The sequence below is a fragment of the Oncorhynchus clarkii genome, chromosome 25 (genome assembly GCF_045791955.1).
Source record: "Oncorhynchus clarkii lewisi isolate Uvic-CL-2024 chromosome 25, UVic_Ocla_1.0, whole genome shotgun sequence".
In the NCBI taxonomy this organism is placed as follows: Eukaryota; Metazoa; Chordata; class Actinopteri; order Salmoniformes; family Salmonidae; genus Oncorhynchus; species Oncorhynchus clarkii.
The window spans coordinates 31318792-31341671 of NC_092171.1; the positions used below are offsets into that span (position 1 = coordinate 31318792).

Genomic DNA, 22880 nt, shown 5'->3' on the forward strand with positions numbered 1-22880 from the left:
TTGCACATCATTCTGCATCACAGTACAATACAATGTAGTCCTACAATATTAGGTCTATTTTCCTCAGTTAATTTTTTTTGTTGGTATATTACTGTGAAGTACATGTAATACAGTTTTGATGTTACTGTGTACAGTATAGTATGTAAAAAAATAACATAACCAATGACATGTTCTTGTATTTTCTAGAGAACTGCAAGACGACTTCCTGTGGGTGGAAGACAACGTCTGTTCACCATGAACAGGCCGTTGTCAATCTAGTGTTGGTAAACAACACCATCAGTCAAAAGTGTCATTGTACTATACTGGAATACAGTAATGGCAGTAGAATGTGTAACCTAGGAGGCCCCATTCTGGCACCTGCCTTGTCTTTAGTTTTGAATGTGTCTGACCCAACCCAATCCCATCCTTGAGTGAAAATGTAGACATTGCTTTCCTGTGTTTTGAGTTACACCATATTCATGGTATGCATTTTCTGTTACAGAGTCCTGGACTTTAATGCAGCTACACAGCCTCATGAGTTAATTTTCATTGATGTTTCACCAGCCACAATAACGTCACAGTTGTATATATGTGCCCCTTTACTCTCCACTTCTCAATTCAATTGAGGAATTATTTACAGCTTTGGTGTTGGAAAGTGTATGACCGCCAACCACATGCCCGTCTGCCACTTCCTCAAGCAATGGAAGAGGCATGCAGCGACATTGAGGTGGGGTCAGTCTAGGATTGGATACGGCAAGGTGAATATTTTCCCCGTTGCCTAGCCAGGGATGACATTGCTTGTGATGTGGATGAGGTGATGTGGATGAGGTGATGTGGCCTTACAATACTATTTTTTGTTTACCATTGCACTGTAATTTAACTGTAATGATTTTTCTTTCCGTGAGTTTACAGTAACATATTGTATTGATTAGTGTACTGTAATTCTACTTTTCTTTGTGTTTTTCTGTTGTTGTAAAAACCTGCAATGGCAAAAAAAAAAAGAGCTGTTTATAATTTTTTCTGAAGCCTTTCTATTTTTGTGTTCATTGAAATGTGAGTAGATGTGCTGTACTGGACAATCTTTCACAGAAGCCTGCATAAAATTGTAAAGGTTTACAAAGTACTAAAGACAACAGTGTTTTGTATAAAGTACATCAATGTGTTGTTGCTGCTTTGAAATGGTGCATGTGTGTATCATTTTGTTGCAAAAATTCAATTTTGAAAAAGGATTGTTACATTTTGATAGCAAAGTTTTATTTTGACATTTTGACAAAACTCCGCAACAAGAGTGTAAGCAATCACAAAAAACTAATGCCCGTGATTTTGGAATGAGATGTTTGACGAACATGCTTGTGTCATTTATGGTGTATATTCAAGCCATGGTATAGTGAAGAGTGGAAAATAATGTAGGGCCACTCCTGACATGGAAACAGATATGTCATTTCAGAATTGGTTAAAATGAGGTTAGGGTAAGTGTTAGGGTTAGTTTCCTAATAGCCTCAGAGTGCAGCTGCCATTTTCCTTCTTGGTCACATTATTCCTTCGTACAGTAAACTCATCTAAAAGTTTCCATATAAAAATGACAAATAAACATGTTACCAAAAGGCTCATATAAAAACAGCCATAGTACAAACAAACAACATATTGTATTTGAAACTCACTAACAATGGAAGTTAATGGGTTGATTCTTAATGAGGCATGGCTGTGCTGAGTTTGGCGAAGGAGATGTAGGTAACTTTCCAAGGTTTTCCAAAAAACCTGCTTGGAGGATTCCAGATTTCCTGGTTATTCCCTTACGATTCAAAGAATCTTTCAACCAGGATATCTATAAATCTGAGCATTTTGTCAAAAATTACAGAAATTGTCAGCTTCAAAGAATTTATAAGGTCTGTCTCCTCAATTGGCCATCTTAGTAACACTGGAGAGACATTTAAAATGTTAGTCATTTAGCAGATGCTCTTATCCAGCGCTACCTACAGGGTTAAGTGCCTTGCTCAAGAGGTACAGCAATGGATCTTTCACCTAGTCTGCTCAGGGATCCGAACCAGCAACCTTTGATTACTAACCCAATGCTCTAACTGTTGCCCAACTCCCCTGTAGTAGGAGACTGGTGTTGGTTTGGCACATCCAGTGTCAACCCCCCCATCCAAGCTCAACTCAGGTCACCGATGAGGGGCATGCCAGGGGGCAGTGGAGAGGGTACCTAGATCTGTCCTCCAGGGTGTGGGGGATAGCTGCTAGGAGGGATGCCCATCCCAGGCAGGTAGTCCCCATGTCCTGGGGGCATACGTGGAGGGTAGCTGTGGTTGTACCCCGGTGGGGGGTAGGCGGGCGAGGGTGTAGGATAGGAGGTGGAGGACCAGGCGGTGGGACATTAGGGGGGTAGACGTGGCTGTGGTAAGCCAGGGGAGGGCCATACGATGAGGGGATGGTGCTGTAGGACGGCTCTTCAGTCTTCATCATAAACTGGAGGCTCTGGGAACCCTCTCCTGACATGTAGGAGCTGGAGGTGGGGATGCCCATGATGTAGCTGGATGGGGGTGGTGGAGCAGGGCGGTGAGGTAGCGGGGGAGGCTGGTGGAGGTCCTTTAGGGGGCTCCGCTGACCCCGTTTGGGTCAGTCTCTCCTGGGAGAGGTGCAGAAGGGTGGGAGGTTGGAGGCTTGTGGTCTGCAGGGAAAAGGGGATTAGAGAACCCTTATAGAAAGACTTGTGTTCAACAACCCTGAATCAAACCACTTCACACCATGTTCTTACTTCAACACATGTACTCATAAAACACACAAACACACACACACACACACACACACATACACACACACTCTTCCTAGGCGGGCCATGAAAACATAGCTGTTGGTGCTGCAAGCGGTGCTCTTTCTAAGCAGAGTAGTTTGACAGCTGTAAGGCAGTTAGGCCAAACGGTTAGGCAGGTCAGAGAGACGGTATCAAACAGGTCAGACAGTAGAGTATCAGGCAGGTCAGACAGTAGAGTATCAGGCAGGTCAGAGAGACGGTATCAAACAGGTCAGACAGTAGAGTATCAGGCAGGTCAGACAGTAAAATATAAGGCAGGTCAGACAGTATCAGAGAGGCCCTACGGTAGTGTATCAGGCAGGTCAGACAGTATCAGACAGTAGAGTATCAGGCAGGTCAGACAGTAGAGTATCAGGCAGTACTGTATCAGGCAGGTCAGACAGCATCAGACAGTACAGTCGTTGCCAAAAGTTGAGAATGACACAAATATTAATTTTCAAAGTCTGCTGCCTCGGTTTGTATGATGGCAATTTGCATATACTCCAGAATGTTATGAAGAGTGATCAGATGAATTGCAATTAATTGCAATGTCCCTCTTGCCATGCAAATGAACTGAATCCCCAAAAAACATTTCCACTGCATTTCAGCCCTGCCACAAAAGGACCAGCTGACATCATGTCAGTGATTCTCTCATTAACGCAGGTGTGTGTTGACGAGGACAAGGCTGGAGATCACTCTGTCATGCTGATTGACAGACAATAAGCTTAAAAAGGAGGGTGGTGCTTGGAATCATCGTTTTTCCTCTGTCAATCATGGTTACCTGCAAGGAAACACGTGCAGTCATCATTGCCTTGCACAAAAAGGGCTTCACAGGCAAGGATATTGCTGCCAGTAAGATTGCACCTAAATCAACCATTTATCTATAAGAACCTCAAGGAGAGCGGTTCAATTGTTGTGAAGAAGGCTTCAGGGCGCCCAAGAAAGTCCAGCAAGCACCAGGACTGTCTCCTAAAGTCGATTCAGTTGCGGGATCGGGGCACCACCAGTACAGAGCTTGCTCAAGAATGGCAGCAGGCAGGTGTGAGTGCATTTGCACTCACAGTGAGGCAAAGACTTTTGGAGGATGGCCTGGTGTCAAGAAGTGCAGCAAAGAAGCCACTTCTCTCCAGGAAAAACATCAGGGACAGACTGATATTCTGCAAAAGGTACAGACAGGGATTGGACTACTGAGGACTGGGGTAAAGTCATTTTCTCTGATGAATCCCCTTTCCGATTGTTTGGGGCATCCGGAAAAAAGCTTGTCCGGAGAAGACAAGGTGAGCGCTACCATCAGTCCTGTGTCATGCCAACAGTAAAGCATCCTCAGACCATTCATGTGTGGGGTTGCTTCTCAGCCAAGGGAGTGGTAACTTAGCAGCTCTGGGAACAAAACATTGATATTTTAGGTCCATGGCCAGGAAACTCCTAAGACCTTAATCCCATTGAGAACGTGTGGTCAATCCTCAAGAGGCGTGTGGACAAACAAAAACCCACAAATTCTGACAAACACCAAGCATCGATTAGGCAAGAATGGGCTGCCATCAGTCAGGATGTGGCCCAGAAGTTAATTGACAGCATGCCAGGTCGGATTGCAGAGGTCTTGAAAAAGAAGGGTCAACACTGTAAATATTGACTCTTTGCATCAACTTCATGCAATAAAAGCCTTTGACACTTATGAAATGCTTGTAATTATACTTCAGTATTCCATAGTAACATCTGACAAAAATATCTAAAGACACTGAAGCAGCAAACTTTGTGGAAATTAATATTTGTGTCATTCTCTCAACTTTTGGGCACGACTGTAGAGTATCAGGCAGGTCAGACAGCAGAATATTAGGTAGGTCAGGCAGGTCAGACAGTAGAGTATCAGGCAGGTCAGACAGAGAAGCAGGCAGGTCATACAGTAGTGTTTTAAATCAAATGTATTTGTCGCATACACATGGTTAGCAGATGTTAATGTGAGTGTAGCGAAATGCTTGTGCTTCTATTTCCGACCATGCAGTAAAATCTAACAAGTAATATAACCTAACGATTGCACAACAGCTACCTTATACACACAAGTGTAAAGGAACAAATAAGAATATGTACATACAAATATATAAATGAGTGATGACCGAACGGCATAGGCAAGATGCAGTAGATGATAGAGAGTACAGTATATACATATGAGATGAGTAATGTAGGGTATGAAAACATTATATAAAGTGGCATTGTTTAAAGTGGCTAGTGATACATTTAATTACATCAAGATGGCAAGATGCAGTAGATGGTATAGCGTACAGTATATTCATATGAGATGAGTACCGGTAATGTAGGGTAGGTAAACATTATATAATATAAAGTGGCTAGTGATAAATGGATTACATCAATTTTTACATTATTAAAGTGGCTGGAGTTGAGTCAATATGTTGGCAGCAGCCACTCAATGTTAGTGGTGGCTGTTTAACAGTCTGATGGCCTTGAGATAAAGCTGTTTTTCAGTCTCTCGGTCCCCGATTTGATGTACCTGTACTGACCTCGCCTTCTGGATGATAGGGGGGTGAACAGGCAGTGGCTCGGGTGATTGATGTCCTTGATGATCTTTTTGGCCTTCCTGTGACATCGGGTGGTGTAGGTGTCCTGGAGGGCAGGTAGTTTGCCCCCGGTGATGCGTTGTGCAGACCTCACTACCCTCTGGAGAGCCTTACGGTTGTGGGAGGAGCAGCTGCCGTACCAGGCGGTGATACATCCCGTCAGGATGCTCTCGATTGTGCATCTGTAAAAGTTTGTGAGTGCTTTTGGTGACAAGCCAAATTTCTTCAGTCTCCTGAGGTTGAAGAGGCGCTGCTGCGCCTTCTTCACGATGTTGTCTGTGTGGGTGGACCATTTCAGTTTGTCCGTGATGTGGACTTGAAACTTTCCACCTTCTCCACTACTGTTCCGTCGATGTGGATAGGGGGGTGCTCCCTCTGCTGTTTCCTGAAGTCCACGATCATCTCCTTTGTTTTGTTGACATTGAGTGCGAGGTTATTTTCCTGACACCACACTTCGAGGGCCCTCACCTCCTCCCTGTAGGTCGTCTTGTTGTTGTTGGTAATCAAGCCTACCACTGTAGTGTCGTCTGCAAACTTGATGATTGAGTTGGAGGCGTGCATGGCCACGCAGTCGTGGGTGAACAGGGAGTACAGGAGAGGGCTCAGAACGCACCCTTGTGGGGACCCAGTGTTGAGGATCAGCGGGGTGGAGATGTTGTTACCTACCCTCACCACCTGGGGGCAGCCCGTCAGTAAGTCCAGGATCCAGTTGCACAGGGCGGGGTCGAGACCCAGGGTCTCGAGCTTAATGACGAGTTTGGAGGGTACTATAGTGTTAAATGCTGAGCTGTACTCGATGAACAGCATTCTTACATAGGTATTCCTCTTGTCCAGATGGGTTAGAGCAGTGTGGTTGCGATTGCATCGTCTGTGGACCTATTGGGGCGGTAAGCAAATGGGAGTGGGTCTAGGGTGTCAGGTAGGGTGGAGGTGATATGGTCCTTGATGACGGAAGTGAGTGCTACAGGGCGGTAGTCATTTAGCTCAGTTACCTTATCTTTCTTGGGAACAGGAACAATGGTGGCCCTCTTAAAGCATGTGGGGACAGCAGACTGGGATAAGGATTGATTGAATATGTCTGTAAACACACCAGCCAGCTGGTCTGCACATGCTCTGAGGACGCGGCTGGGGATGCCGTCTGGGCCTGCAGCCTTGCGAGGGTGCAGGCAAGTCAGACAGTATAGTATCTTGCAGCAGAGTATCAAGCAGGTCATACAGTAGTGTATCAGACAGTAGAGTATCAGGCAGGTCAGACAGCAGAGTATCAGACCGCAGAGTATCAGACAGGTCAGACAGCAGAGTATCAGACAGGCCAGACAGCAGAGTATCAGACAGGTCAAACCGCAGAGTATCAGACAGACCAGACCGCAGAGTATCAGACAGGCCAGACCGCAGAGTATCAGACAGACCAGACCGCAGAGTATCAGACAGGCCAGACCGCAGAGTATCAGACAGGCCAGACCGCAGAGTATCAGACAGGCCAGACCGCAGAGTATCAGACAGGCCAGACCGCAGAGTATCAGACAGGCCAGACCGCAGAGTATCAGACAGGCCAGACCGCAGAGTATCAGACAGGCCAGACCACAGAGTATCAGACAGACCAGACCGCAGAGTATCAGACAGGCCAGACCACAGAGTATCAGACAGGCCAGATCGCAGAGTATCAGACAGGTCAGACAGCAGAGTATCAGACAGGCCAGACAGCAGAGTATTAGGAAGGTCAGACAGCAGAGTATCAGACAGGTCAGACAGCAGAGTATCAGACAGGCCAGACAGCAGAGTATTAGGAAGGTCAGACAGCAGAGTATCAGACAGGTCAGACAGCAGAGTATCAGACAGGCCAGACAGCAGAGTATTAGGAAGGTCAGACAGCAGAGTATCAGACAGGTCAGACAGCAGAGTATCAGACAGGCCAGACAGCAGAGTATCAGACAGGTCAGACAGCAGAGTATTAGGAAGGTCAGACAGCAGAGTATTAGGAAGGTCAGACAGCAGAGTATCAGACAGGCCAGACAGCAGAGTATTAGGAAGGTCAGACAGCAGAGTATCAGACAGGTCAAACAGCAGAGTATCAGACAGGCCAGAACGCAGAGTATCAGACAGGCCAGACCGCAGAGTATCAGACAGGCCAGACCGCAGAGTATCAGACAGGCCAGACCGCAGAGTATCAGACAGGTCAGACAGCAGAGTATCAGACAGGCCAGACAGCAGAGTATTAGGAAGGTCAGACAGCAGAGTATCAGACAGGCCAGACAGCAGAGTATCAGACAGGTCAGACAGCAGAGTATCAGACAGGTCAGACAGCAGAGTATTAGGAAGGTCAGACAGTGTTCTGGATCCTGTCCACCATGTGGTTATGATGCAAGTAGATCCCTCAGCCCTTAAAACGCACATACCTCTCATGCCTCTCTCTAACGACTGTGGTGTGTGTGTGATGATTAATATCCATCTATAAACCACATGTTAATCTACAGGCTTGCAATAACCAGCCAAGAGAGCTGTGTGTGTGGTGTGGCATGCGTGCGGCCTAGCGGTTAAGAGCGTTGGGCCAGTAACCAAAAGGTTGCTGGTTTGAATCCCAGAGCCGACTAGGTGAAAAATCTGTCGATGTGACCTTGAGCAAGGCACTTAACCCTAATTGCGCTGGATAAGAGCGTCTGCTAAATGACTAAAATGTCAAATGTAAATGTGTCTATATCCCCTGCCTATCTAAAAGCTTGTGATTTGAACCGGTGGCTACAGAGAATCCCCTACACTCAGTCTGGCCTGGACACCTCTCCCTCTCAGCCAATCAGAGGACACCTATCATTCTCTCAGCCAGTCAGAGGAGACTAGTTAATACCAGCAGCTAAACACTTCTTCCTCCCCAGCTCAGCTAGCTCCTCCAGGGACCAGTGGCTTCATTGTCCTAAATTACATCCTATTCCCTAAATAGTTCACTAACTTTGATCTGAGCCCTAGGGTAGTGCACCATACAGGAAATATGGTGCCATTTGGGACACATCCCAGGGGCTTCTCAACCACTTAGCAGGAATGCCATGAGACATTACAGTAGTGAGTGGAGTAGACAGATCTATGCAGCATTAACACCATTTCAATGTTTTCACTGCACAAGTGCACAATTCAATAAGGGAATAGATAAAACAATAAGGCTAATAGACAGGAGACTGTCTATATAAAACTTCACAATATAGTATGCATTTCCTTGAGTTTTCATTTCTATTTTGATCTACCGTTGATGTTCTATTTCCTCTGGAAACCAACAGGTGTACCAGTTGTTGCACTGGTGTTAAGAGTTAGTGAGTCTGGTGGTCCTCTGAGTGGGCTCACCAGAGAGGGGTTGTGTTGTGGGTGGAGGGGGCATCGGAGGCTCCAGTCTGGGGATCCTAGAGCCCACTGGCTCTGGAAGAGAGACAAAGAGAGAGAACAATATGTCACACTAACATACCTACTGTTATGAATCATATGAATCTTTGGCAGCCATACGTGTCCATGGAATCATCTAGAGTCTGTGCCAGAGAAAAGGTTAATGTGCTCACCAGGTGCCTTGTTTTCTTCTGTAGGACATCATATCTAAACCACAACAAGGGAAATGGGTGTCAAAACAACTCAATTGAGTTAATCTGATCATAAAAAGAGCATGATGCCTGCCCTCACAAGAACCTTTTAACTCAAATGTCAAACTCACGTGGGCTCGTTTGAGCTGGCGAGGAGGGCTGGTCTGGGGCGAGACCTTCTTGCTGAGTGGTGGCAGGATGGGGGGGTTGGGGAGCGGGAGCTGGGTGAGAGTCTGCAGCTGCTGGGGGGGGGGGGGGGGGGGGGGGCATCTGCTGCTTGCCCTTGGAGTACAGGTCTAGGATCTGGTGGCAGATGTCTGTGGAGCAGAGGAGGTCATTAATGAGGAGTGTATTTCATACGTATGAATCTAAATGATGGTACTACATGAGTAATGATACTAACATGGTCATAAAAATTCTTATTTACAATAATGGCCTACCAAAAGGCCTCCTGCGGGGATGGGACTGGGATTAAAAATACAAATGTAGGACAAAACACATCACGACATTAAGAGAGACCTAAGACAACAACATAGCATGGCAGCAACATGAAAACACAGCATGGTAGCAACACAACATGGCAGCAGCACAACATGGTAGCAGCACAGAGCATGGTACAAACATTATTGGGCACAGACAACAGCACAAAAGGCAAGACGGTAGAGACAACAATAGATCACACGAAGCAGCCACAACTGTCAGTAAGAGTGTCTACGATTGAGTCTTTGAATGAAGAGATGGATATAAAACATTAATGATACGCGAATTGTTCACAAACTGGGCAGCGAACCATTCATGAACCATTCATGTATCATTCAAGAACCATTCATGTATCATTCAAGAACCATTTATGTATCATTCAAGAACCATTCATGTATCATTCAAGAACCATTCATGTATCATTCAAGAACCATTCATGTATCATTCAAGAACCATTCATGTATCATTCAAGAACCATTCATGAAAGCTTGTGAGATCTGGATGAAACAAGCTTTCAATTATATATGCTTTGGTTTTTAACATTTAAAACATCCTGCACAAATGTCATAAACCCACAACTGTTTCATAGAGAAAGACCAGCCAGTCCCACGTTCCCAGCAGCTCCACTGGGACGTCCTGAACAAACTGCTCCCAACATCGCCGTGAAGACTGCCTGGACGTCCACCCCTGGATGTCAAACTAACACAGCCGGCCGGCCAGGTACATGACTACAGCTATGATCTCTGGCTCTGATCTCTGGCTCCCACTGCAGCATAGTACACAGACTGAGGAGAGAGAGGTGTGTCCATCACTCACAGGGCACATATTCATAAAGCATCTCAGAGTAGGCGTGCCGATTTAGGATCAGTTTTGCCTATTAAATCATAATGATTAAGATGGGGGACCTGATCTTAGATCAGCACTTCTACTCCGAGACGCTTTGTGACTATTTGACCTGATTGCTTCATCGTAGGCACATCGATGTACTTTCATGGTTCTGCTAAGTTATGCATCCATGCACAGTCAACTGCTCACCTGTCTTTCACAAAGGTCCAGGCCATCTCAACTAGTTTTTGGACTTTGTTCTTATCACCTGAAACAAATCAGAAATACTTCAGATCTGTGAACAGAAAGAGGTGAAGGATTTTAGGGGTAGCTTTAATTCAGACAGGGTAATAATAGACTAGATCAGATTATTATGTTATTGTTTTAGATAAACTGTAGTGCCCGATTCCCACTATAGGGCCAACTGGTTACACTGTGCTGACTGGGTTCATATTTTCTCTTCACATTGTCCTTTTCCAGCACAGTTCCAGCAACTATGGTGAACAGCTCAGCCCTAGTGTCAAATTCGGATTACTTTCCCAAACTTTCTAGAAATCCCATTTGGAGGAGTCACGGATTTCCTCCTTATTTCCATCCAGGAATATTCCAACCAGGATTTCTTGAAAACCTGAGAAAATGTAGGAAAGTTAGTGAAATGTTGCAACCCTAATCAAGCATATGTATCTGTGTACCTTTGAGCTGCTTGGCGTAGCAGAGCAGGAACTGGTATGGTAAAACCTAATGGTCTGCAGCAGGATCCTCTCCAACACCATCACCTCCGCCTGTACAGGGACAGAGTCATGGAAAACATTGTGACCAGGAAGTATATTGGATTCAGACTAAGGGTGTGAATGTTTAAACGTTAATATTAAGTTGGTATCCTTAACGCCATCGAAAAATCCCTAACCGAAAAACAGTTTTTTAGTTTTCCCCCCACACAATTAAAATCACAAAACATTATTTTCGTTGTTATAGTAGACATGCTATAAAGGGCCTGGGAAAGTCAAATAAAACCAGAGCGGAAGAGGTGAGCTTTAAGCTACTTGGTGAATTTGCAAGCCAAGACAATGAGAGATGCAGATTACCAAAACATATGAACCCACCTTCACCTCCGTCTCCCGCCTGCTCGGTCTCTTTCCTAATAATGCAAGTGTGTCTTTGGTCTGTTGCGTGTAGAACATCCTAGTCTAGTCATGGCACCGATGTCCTCGGGCCAGTCTTGCGAGCATGGGGTAGCGTACTCTTAATTTTTGCCTCATATGAGATGACAGTATGCTACCGGTAGCCTGTATCAATGACCCTTTTCTGACATAATGGAATGTGGCCTGTCATGCCAAATAGTGTGTCCCCCTGCGTCACAATGGGATTTAATGAGTTGTGAGAAAGGATGAAAGTGAGAGAGAGGTGGGAAGAGAGTGGAAGACAGACAGAGAGAGATGGAGAGAGAGAAACAGAGAAAGACAGCAGTGCAAATATACTTAGATTAGAGTATTTCAACCACTCTTCTCTTCCAACTTGTTAGGCAATCATATCTACCTATGGGGGAAGGATGGCCAGCTAGACAGGAGGGTGATTTTTACTAAGGAGGAAAAGGAGGCCGTGCTGACCGAGATGCATGCTGTCCATTTCGGAGTGAAGCGCATGATTGCCAAAATCAACCTACTCTTCTTCTGATGGGGAATTGTCAAGGAGGTGGACAGCTGGGACAGTGAAATAACCTTGTGTTTATCAATCACATTCTATTATATCTGGAATTATTATGATTTCAATGAAAGTCATATCAGAGAGCACACAATGTTTCAATTTGTAACTTTTTGCTTAAAAGGTCAGTACCCGTCTAGCCTGCCAGAAGATTGAGAGGGTGAAGACTGTGGCTCCGGAGTTGAAGCCCATCAAAGTTGTTTCACCATGGCACATGATCGGTATGTGTCCCAATAAACATTTCACCCTGATAAGTTGTTTTGTAATGGTTGCTTTATTTGACCACAGCAGAGATCAATATTATAGAATGTGTGTCAGTATCCTTACAAATATGAAAATCTGCATACTATATGACACAGATACAGGTAAGAATAAAGTCATCTTCTCTCAAACACTTTAAATGTTGGTGACCTCATCGGACCCTGCACGAAATCTAAGAATGGCATCAGTTGGTGTCTGATGGTAACCGATGGGTGGAGTGGAGTCAATAACCATTAAGGCCATTAAAGGAAGAATACGTGCTGAACTCTAAATTCCCTTCTGTAACCCATTAAAAAGGGTGTTTGGAACCAAAAATTGATTTTTGTTTTGTATGATACCCCTCAAGGAGGAGACTGGCGAGGGATGATGGACATCTTCAACACCCACAGTTTTTGTTTTTCCATGGTACATAAATCAGACATATTTCAATATCTTTCATTGTCAATAGATATCACCTTCCTACCCCTCCTCCAGGTTTGGGGAATGGACCAACCAGACCCTCAAGACTGCCATGGGCAAGTCCCTTGACTTGCCAAGACTTGCCCTCCACCTGGAAGGGTGGGAGAAAACCTGAAGGTAATTCTCTTTGCACACAACAGCAGCATCCAGGCCTCTGAGTACGGATGGGAGGATAACAATGAAATCGCATATACAATTATTACATATACTGTAGTCTTTCAAATGTCTGATTGGACTTAGCGTTGTTGTTGATCTATTGCCATTTTTGTATAACGTCTGTGCTCTGAGTCGGAGGGGGACCAGCTTGAGGTAGACTATACCTTCCAAAAGTGTTGAAAAGTACATATCTCCCATTTATAACACTGCACTAATCCATCACATTCTCACTGTAGAGTGTAACCTGTGTGTTTGCTTGTCTCTGTCTCCTACCCTGTTCCCTTTAACTCTGCTCTTGTTCTCCAGAAGCTAGGGGTTCTGCCCAACACCCAGACATGGATCCACCTGATGTTCTCCATTACCAACCACCCTCCAACTTTTCATTACATCATCTACAGCTACTGTTATTGTCATGTCTGCTCAAAAGGTTTTGTTGCTCGATCATACTGTGCACATAATATGTGAGATATACAGATGAACTAAAAACACTAGCACTGCAGACACTCAGAATAAAGTCAGCAGCAGTGCCTGGACTTTGTAGTCTCCCTCTTCAAGTCTCCCTTCCGAGATTGGCTGTCTGTTGAGAACACAGCAACCACCCCCACAGCAACCACCTCTTCAAAATTCCACATACCAGAATTCAATATTTTAGTCTATGCCATGTGAGTGTACCAAAGATACATCTGTGAAAATAATGACAAAGGTACCAAAAAATATCAACGTTTATGTATTAAAATCTTAAATATTGCCAGGTTGGTTTTCACAGCTGTTTCACACGGTGTTCATTACTGTAAGTTTTAAGGTTTCCCTTGATGGTCTTTATTTGTTCCACATGATTCATTGTTGTATCCTAGGACTTACAATAGATACATATATATTCAACCACAAGGGGGTACTAATGAGCTATGCAATATAGAAAATGAATCCTAATAGAGGACTACTGAAATGATATTATTTCAGTGCAGACAGGTGAAAATAAAAACAAGACATTTAGTAGAAATAAAACACTTTTAGCTACCCTACCTTAAAAAAACAACACAGCAGCACATCAACCAGCAATGTTAATTGTTGTCAGGGCAAAAATTACATTTTACACCAGAGCAGAATTCTACTGTCTGAAAGTGGTACATACCTGATGTGAAAAGTTGTCAATTGTCGCTATGGACATGTTACAGTAGCTGTGTTCTATGTCTGTAAAGGGTCGTTGTAGATAGATCTTCATTGTCTGACTCTAGCGGTCATACATAATAGGACCATTATTCTACATTGTAAATTGAGATGGAATTTTATGATTTTTCCTTATTGTTTTCAAGGAAAAACAATAAAAAAATGGCAGTTTAAACGTGAAGCAAAATCGTTCATTTGTCACATCCCTAATTCAGACCCTGTCCTTCAGGGATGGAAATATAATTTACTACCCGGTCAGGGGTCACAACTTTATACTAGCACAGCGCTTCCCAAACTCAGTCCTGGGGACCCCAAGGGGGGCACATTCTGGTTGTGGCCCTAGCACTACACAGCTGATTAAAATAATCAAAGCTTGATGATGAGCTGGATATTTTAAGTAGCTGTGTAGTACTGGTGGGGGGACACATGCAATGGACACATCCATTCGAAGGATGAGGTACCCTCAATATCAAAGTACCAACTATTACTGAATATATGACATCTTGTAATCCAGACAATTGCAAAAGGTTAAATTAGTTGACACACTTGGTGAAGCTCTCACCTTTGGGTCATCTCCAAACTGAGCGAACTGTATATCGTTCAGCAGGCTGCGAGCCGTCTTGACGATGTCTTTACATTTCTTGGGGGTCTCTTCCACTTTAAAACACAGTCTGTGTTTTCTCAAATGACACATCCCTGGGGGGTACCTTTATCTACTTCATAGCTTTTTGACATAGAGCTCCTCACCCTCACTTCTATTGATCGCCCAAAAATACAATCTTTTATCCTTCCTCCAACCCCCATGATATCCTTATTTGCCTGTGCCTTCCGTATGACTGACTCAAGGCACAGTACAGGATCCATTGTTCCACTTTCATCTGGTGACATTAGTCCTCTACTCTGTAGAAAGTAAGTCAGCCTTTCTGTTACCATCCTTTCCATAAGTTTACATGCATGAGATGTCAATGTTATCGGTCTATAGCTTGAAAGACGAGTAGGGTCTTTCCCTGGTTTCCGTATTGACACCACTACCGCCTGCTTCCAACTTCCAGGCAGTTTCCCTTCCTGCCACATGTTATTTTAAAGGTCCAATACATTCCCCATTGCAGTGTCACTGAGATGAGCCATCATGATGTAACACATCTCATCCTTCCCAGGTGATGATACCCCAGCTTTAGCTAATGATCTCTTCATCTCAGCCATCGAAAAAAAAAGGTCCTTCAACGCATCCCCCACCATCTCTCTCTGATCCAGGACCCCCGGATGTTCTCCTCTAACCCCATCCCCCACCATCTCTCTCTGATCCAGGACCCCCGGATGTTCTCCTCTAACCCCATCCCCCACCATCTCTCTCTGATCCAGGACCCCCGGATGTTCTCCTCTAAACCCATCTCCCACCATCTCTCTCTGATCCAGGACCCCCGGATGTTCTCCTCTAAACCCATCTCCCACCATCTCTCTCTGATCCAGGACCCCCGGATGTTCTCCTCTAAACCCATCTCCCACCATCTCTCTCTGATCCAGGACCCCCGGATGTTCTCCTCTAAACCCATCTCCCACCATCTCTCTCTGATCCAGGACCCCCGGATGTTCTCCTCTAAACCCATCTCCCACCATCTCTCTCTGATCCAGGACCCCCGGATGTTCTCCTCTAAACCCATCTCCCACCATCTCTCTCTGATCCAGGACCCCCGGATGTTCTCCTCTAAACCCATCTCCCACCATCTCTCTCTGATCCAGGACCCCCGGATGTTCTCCTCTAAACCCATCTCCCACCATCTCTCTCTGATCCAGGACCCCCGGATGTTCTCCTCTAAACCCATCTCCCACCATCTCTCTCTGATCCAGGACCCCCGGATGTTCTCCTCTAAACCCATCTCCCACCATCTCTCTCTGATCCAGGACCCCCGGATGTTCTCCTCTAACCCCATCTCCCACCATCTCTCTCTGATCCAGGACCCCCGGATGTTCTCCTCTAAACCCATCTCCCACCATCTCTCTCTGATCCAGGACCCCCGGATGTTCTCCTCTAAACCCATCTCCCACCATCTCTCTCTGATCCAGGACCCCCGGATGTTCTCCTCTAAACCCATCTCCCACCATCTCTCTCTGATCCAGGACCCCCGGATGTTCTCCTCTAAACCCATCTCCCACCATCTCTCTCTGATCCAGGACCCCCGGATGTTCTCCTCTAAACCCATCTCCCACCATCTCTCTCTGATCCAGGACCCCCGGATGTTCTCCTCTAACCCCATCTCCCACCATCTCTCTCTGATCCAGGACCCCCGGATGTTCTCCTCTAAACCCATCTCCCACCATCTCTCTCTGATCCAGGACCCCCGGATGTTCTCCTCTAAACCCATCTCCCACCATCTCTCTCTGATCCAGGACCCCCGGATGTTCTCCTCTAAACCCATCTCCCACCATCTCTCTCTGATCCAGGACCCCCGGATGTTCTCCTCTAAACCCATCCCCCACCATCTCTCTCTGATCCAGGACCCCCGGATGTTCTCCTCTAAACCCATCTCCCACCATCTCTCTCTGATCCAGGACCCCCGGATGTTCTCCTCTAAACCCATCTCCCACCATCTCTCTCTGATCCAGGACCCCCGGATGTTCTCCTCTAAACCCATCTCCCACCATCTCTCTCTGATCCAGGACCCCCGGATGTTCTCCTCTAAACCCATCTCCCACCATCTCTCTCTGATCCAGGACCCCCGGATGTTCTCCTCTAAACCCATCTCCCACCATCTCTCTCTGATCCAGGACCCCCGGATGTTCTCCTCTAAACCCATCTCCCACCATCTCTCTCTGATCCAGGACCCCCGGATGTTCTCCTCTAAACCCATCTCCCACCATCTCTCTCTGATCCAGGACCCCCGGATGTTCTCCTCTAAACCCATCTCCCACCATCTCTCTCTGATCCAGGACCCCCGGATGTTCTCCTCTAAACCCATCTCCCACCATCTCTCTCTGATCCAGGACCCCCGGATGTTCTCCTCTAAACCCATCTCCCACCATCTCTCTCTGATCCAGGACCCCCGGATGTTCTCCTCTAAACCCATCTCCCACCATCTCTCTCTGATCCAGGACCCCCGGATGTTCTCCTCTAAACCCATCTCCCACCATCTCTCTCTGATCCAGGACCCCCGGATGTTCTCCTCTAAACCCATCTCCCACCATCTCTCTCTGATCCAGGACCCCCGGATGTTCTCCTCTAACCCCATCTCCCACCATCTCTCTCTGATCCAGGACCCCCGGATGTTCTCCTCTAAACCCATCTCCCACCATCTCTCTCTGATCCAGGACCCCCGGATGTTCTCCTCTAACCCCATCTCCCACCATCTCTCTCTGATCCAGGACCCCCGGATGTTCTCCTCTAAACCCATCTCCCACCATCTCTCTCTGATCCAGGACCCCCGGATGTTCTCCTCTAAACCCATCTCCCACCATCTCTCTCTGATCCAGGACCCCCAGATGTTCTCCTCTAAACCCATCTCCCACCATCTCTCTCTGATCCAGGACCCCCGGATGTTCTCCTCTAAACCCATCTCCCACCATCTCTCTCTGATCCAGGACCCCCGGATGTTCTCCTCTAACCCCATCTCCCACCATCTCTCTCTGATCCAGGACCCCCGGATGTTCTCCTCTAAACCCATCTCCCACCATCTCTCTCTGATCCAGGACCCCCGGATGTTCTCCTCTAACCCCATCTCCCACCATCTCTCTCTGATCCAGGACCCCCGTATGTTCTCCTCTAACCCCATCTCTCACGCAGCCCCTCTTTCGTCAGATTATTTGAGCTGTGTACCTTCACAAATGGCTGGGCTAAAATCTCTGCTTTCCCCATATCTCTCACTGCAACAGTCTCCTGTCATCCTATCCTGCCACACCGATTCCAGACCTGCTCTCTTATTTGTACATAGAGGTTATGGGGAGGGACGATGTTGTAAGTAACTGACACAGGTCTTGGTAGTGGTGGTCAGCTAGTGAAGAGGTCCCAACGTCAAGTACGGTCTTTAAGGTAGTTGTTGTGAAATTGTTAGATTACTTGTTAGATATTACTCCATTGTCGGAACTAGAAGCACAAGCATTCCATTGGAGGATTAACACAATGATGAAAATGAACCAATACATGAATCCTGGCTGGACTGATTCTCAATCTTATTGAGGTCATCCTGTACATTTTCCCCTGTCAGTCCTGTGATCCCAATATACCTCACTGCCTGCTCCACTATGATCTGTATCTTCTTAGTCTTAGATTGTAATGTTTCTGAGCAATTGTTTGCTGCTGTCACAAATGTAACAGCCTTCTTCATGTCTCCTAGCAGTCTTGTGTTCTCTCATTCTCCCATTCTGCTCCCTACATCACACCCAACCTGCATCCCAATCTGCCCTGGAATACCAACTCTTCTAGGTGCCCCGCTCATTTCTGTGTGAACTACTGTACTACTATGGCTTCTGCATACAATATTTTACACTCACTCCTGCTGCTGCCCATTCCACTTGTCTTTTCATCACTGCACAAACCCCATAGTTACAGCTCTTTAACTGGACCACGTCTCCACATTTCCCATATCCATATCCTCCCCGACACGTCTCCACATTTCCCATATCCATATCCTCCCCCACACGTCTCCACATTTCCCATATCCATATCCTCCCCCACACGTCTCCACATTTCCCATATCCATATCCTCCCCCACACGTCTCCACATTTCCCATATCCTCCCCCACACGTCTCCACATTTCCCATATCCTCCCCCACACGTCTCCACATTTCCCATATCCTCCCCCACACGTCTCCACATTTCCCATATCCTCCCCCACACGTCTCCACATTTCCCATATCCTCCCCCACACGTCTCCACATTTCCCATATCCTCCCCCACACGTCTCCACATTTCCCATATCCATATCCTCCCCCACACGTCTCCACATTTCCCATATCCATATCCTCCCCCACACGTCTCCACATTTCCCATATCCATATCCTCCCCCACACGTCACCACATTTCCCATATCCATATCCTCCCCCACACGTCTCACATCTCCTTTTGCCTTTACACAGCGCTGCCACATGCCCTTTGACAGATTACAGCAACACAACAGTTTCGGAACATAAACTCTGACATAGTTTCAAATGTCATGTCTATATACAGTGTTGTAATGATGTGCAAATAGTTAAAGTACAAAAGGGAAAATAAATAAACAGAAATATGGGTTGTATTTACAATGGTGTTTGTTCTTCACTGGTTGCCCTTTTCTTGTGGCAACAGGTCACCAATCTGCTGTGATTGCACACTGTGGTATTTCACCTAATAGATATGGGAGTTCATCAAAATTGAATTTTTTTTGAATTCTTTGTGGGTCTGTGTAATCTGAGGGAAATATGTGTCTCTAATATGGTCATACACTTGGCAGCATGTTAGGAAGTGCAGCTCAGTTTCCACCTCATTTTGTGGACAGTGTGCACATCGCCTGTTTTCTATTGAGACCAGGTCTGCCTACGGCGGCCTTTCTCAATAGCAAGGCTCACGGAGTCTGCACATAGTCAAATATTTGTTTAATTTTGGGTCAGTCACTGTGGTCAGTTATTCTGCCACTGTGTACTCTCATTTTAGGGCCAAATAGCATTCTAGTGTGCTCTGTTTTTTTGTTAATTATTTCCAATGTGTCAAGTAATTATGTTTTTTTTTTCTCATGATTTGGTTGGGTCTAATTGTGTTGCTGTCCTGGGGGGTCTGTTCGTGTTTGTGAACAGAGCCCCAGGACCAGCTTGCTTAGGGGGCTCTTCTCCAGGTTAATTTCTCTGTAGGTGATGGCTTTGTTATGGAAGGTTTGGGAATCGCTTTCTTTTAAGTGTTTGTAAAATATAACATTGTATATACATTGTATATATATAACATAACATTATATATACATTATATATACATTGTACACTGAGGATATATTTGCAAAATCCTGCATGCAGAATTGTTCATTTCTGCTACTGCTGTAATAACTCCCTTCACCCACTACTGGTTGGTTTGATCCGGCATGCTACTATTAACCACATGTTTACATGGCTGCTTGAGTTGGAGGTTCGGAACCAGCGAGGAAAGATGGCAGAAGCAGATGACGTGGATTCTGAATACAATGGCAGTAGAATCAAGGAGAATTAGAGTATTGTCCAAAAGAATGAAAAACGGAGCGAAATAGTTATAGGGATGAGAATGATCCTTCGTATCTAGTAGGAGTACGGTTTGTTAATGAGGAGCAGCTGAGCAGAGTACCATTCTTGAAGAAACCATTTGAGTTATCTAAACTGGTGGAGAGAGTGCTAGGTAAAGTGAAGGCTGTGAGCATCACAAGATTTTTTGTGCTTTTGCGGACCTGAAGGAACTTGCATTGTCTTAAACGATTTGATAAGTCAAATCAAATCTTATTGGTCACGTACATGTGTTTAGCAGATGTTATTGCAGGTGTAGTGAAATGCTTTGAAGTTTGAAGTGTGGTGTGTGTCTCTTCGGAACAGGGCACCCCTCAAGGGGATTATGTCTGGCATCTCGTTTGAAGTCGATTTTGAAGAGATAAAAAGTATTCCTGGAGTGATTGAAGCACTTCAAATGAATCGTGTGGTGAATGGTGAAAAAGTGAAGTCTATCTGTTCTTTTTTGATATGGAGTCTCTCCCTACTCAAGTGCAGTTAGAGTATATTAACTACAGAGTCAGAGCATTTATCCCAAGAACAATGCAGTGTGATCATTGTAAAGCTTTTGGTCATGTATCAAGTGTTTGCAGAAGGGAGAAGCCGAGATGTCAACGTTGTGGAAAAGAACATATGTGTTATAAAAGTGATGAAAATGTGACTTTGCAATTGCGGTGGGAACCATGAAGCCACGTCTTATGAATGCCCCACAAGGGTGAAAGAGAATGAGGGAGCCAAAGTCAGGGCTGTACAAAGCCTTTCACATGCAGCAGCAGCTGTGAAAAGAGTTGAGGGTTTGAATGGTGCATCAGAAGAGTCCATGGTGGTGGATAGGCCTACACTGCAGGATGCAGGGGTTTCCTTTCACCAGCAGGATCCTGACATTTTAAAGGTTAAGAAGGTGGACTTTGTGGCCTTTATTTACTGCCAAGGTGGAGAGAAGGTCCAGGAAGATAGAAATCATAGTGGATGCAGGGGAGCGGTTCCTGGGGCTGAAAGATTTCTCAGTGAAGGAGTTACATGGAATATTGGCACAAGACATACCACCCTCTCAGGTCCTAGAGCCGTACCACCCTCTCAGGTCCTAGAGCCGTACCACCCTCTCAGGTCCGAGAGCCTGAGAAGGGAGATATGGAAAAAAGAAGTGGGAGTTTTGTTTGTTTGGCAATGTGCTATTTTTATTGGGGTGGTTTAAGTTAGTTTCACTATTACCTGTGGATTTTTTCGGGGGGGTTCAACCCGTCCAGTTGGTGGCAGCAATACACCCTCGTGGGTTGTAGTCCGCCATAAAACCCACAGAAGAAGAAGAATGCTTGAGTTGGAGCTCCTTGTCATGCTGTTTAGTATTGACGAACTTCAGCAACATATCCTGCTTTACTCTCCAAATCCCTAGCCTAATCTACGCGATCGGAGTGACTCTGCCCTCGTCCTTAGATTTCACCAACACCTTGAACACTCTCAGTTCAACACTGCGAACCGAACATCCCTCATCACTATTCTCCTCCGACAAGACCTGTAAAGGCTCCTCGGGCTTCCTCTTCTTCTGAACCTTTACTCCCACTACTCAACCTCCACCCTTTTCCACCAATACACTCATCCCGCACTCTCAACTCATACCCCCTACCTTTCCATCCATCTCTGCTCCAGTCACAATCAAATGTTGCTCAACCACCTCCACCGGATTTCACGCTCTCCAAAACCGCTTTGTAAGACTTTTCAAGCGACCCGCCGGAAAAATAACAATTTATGATACTTTTAAATCCCCTGAAGTAAACTTCCAATCACAAACCACGAAGGGATGGTTTTTGTGTTGACGTTCCGAAGCCAAACTGCCATTCGCGAAATCTGATAATTTTGACCAATCCGTACGAAGAACCCGTAAACGATGTGCCAATAGGCAGAGAAATGAAGAAGAGCACACTTTCCAACAACCAATACAAATCAAGAAAGATAAAATTGTTTACGTGGGTGTAGAACGTTTGTGATCCAATCAAATCGTTAGAAAAAATATGTTACATTCGTGGCTCGCCCAAATCAACATCCATGTTAGGTTTTGCTCCCCTACCTTGTGCAAGAGGCTTGCATTCCAGTTTGACAGGAGAGGAACTAGCTACTATACTCAATTACAAGGTAACTTAGTTTATAAAGCAAGTTATTAGCAATTATGTGCATGCAATTACTGTTTGATATTACTAGTCATTATGCTTGCCATTTAGCTAAAGCTTTACCTGTCACTCCTGCATTGCGGCGCGAACGTCGCTTTCATATTTGCGAGCCAAGCTAGCTGGTTAGCTAACTAGCAAGTGTGTGTTATAATTTTGCCTTTCAAAAACCCTATTGTTGCAGGTTGTTTCCCATTTCTATATACCAAGGCGCGAGGAGAGACCTTAACGTACAAGTTTGATAATCACATTCTACGATATGTTTATTCGGCAAGGGAAATGAATGGGCTCGTCTGCTACAGTACACTGCAAAACCACGACTGTTAGCCAGTTTGATGGCGTGATTCAGTTGTCTCGCTAGATAGCTAGGTCTGTCAAGCTGAAAAACTAGCTAGTTCAGTTGGTCTGGGAAGCTGTTTTAAAGTGAACTGTTGTTGCCAGTGAGTGTCAACTGCTTTCTAGCCAGTACAGTGGAATTGATTAGCTAGTTTAAAGCAACAAGCTTCCCTGAGGGAAGTCAGGATGAATAAAGCCCTTTTTATAATGTTCAACAATCCTTTTGTAGCAGGGTAGCAGGGG

The 22880-nt window shown here is 45.5% G+C and overlaps 1 protein-coding gene and 1 pseudogene across 1 annotated transcript in view; one reads left to right on the plus strand and one right to left on the minus strand.

Moving 5' to 3' along the window:
• Positions 1 to 2053: 2053 nt before the first annotated feature.
• On the minus strand, positions 2054 to 14643 carry LOC139383619 (cyclin-K-like; annotated as a pseudogene).
• A 7488-nt stretch (positions 14644 to 22131) lies between these two features.
• The window catches only part of LOC139383693 (actin-histidine N-methyltransferase-like), a 50128-nt gene continuing 49379 nt past the window's right edge, over positions 22132 to 22880 (plus strand). Inside the window, exon 1 of the mRNA XM_071128246.1 lies at positions 22132 to 22269. The gene's annotated coding sequence lies outside the window, so the exon portion shown is untranslated. The remainder of the gene's footprint in view (positions 22270 to 22880) is intronic.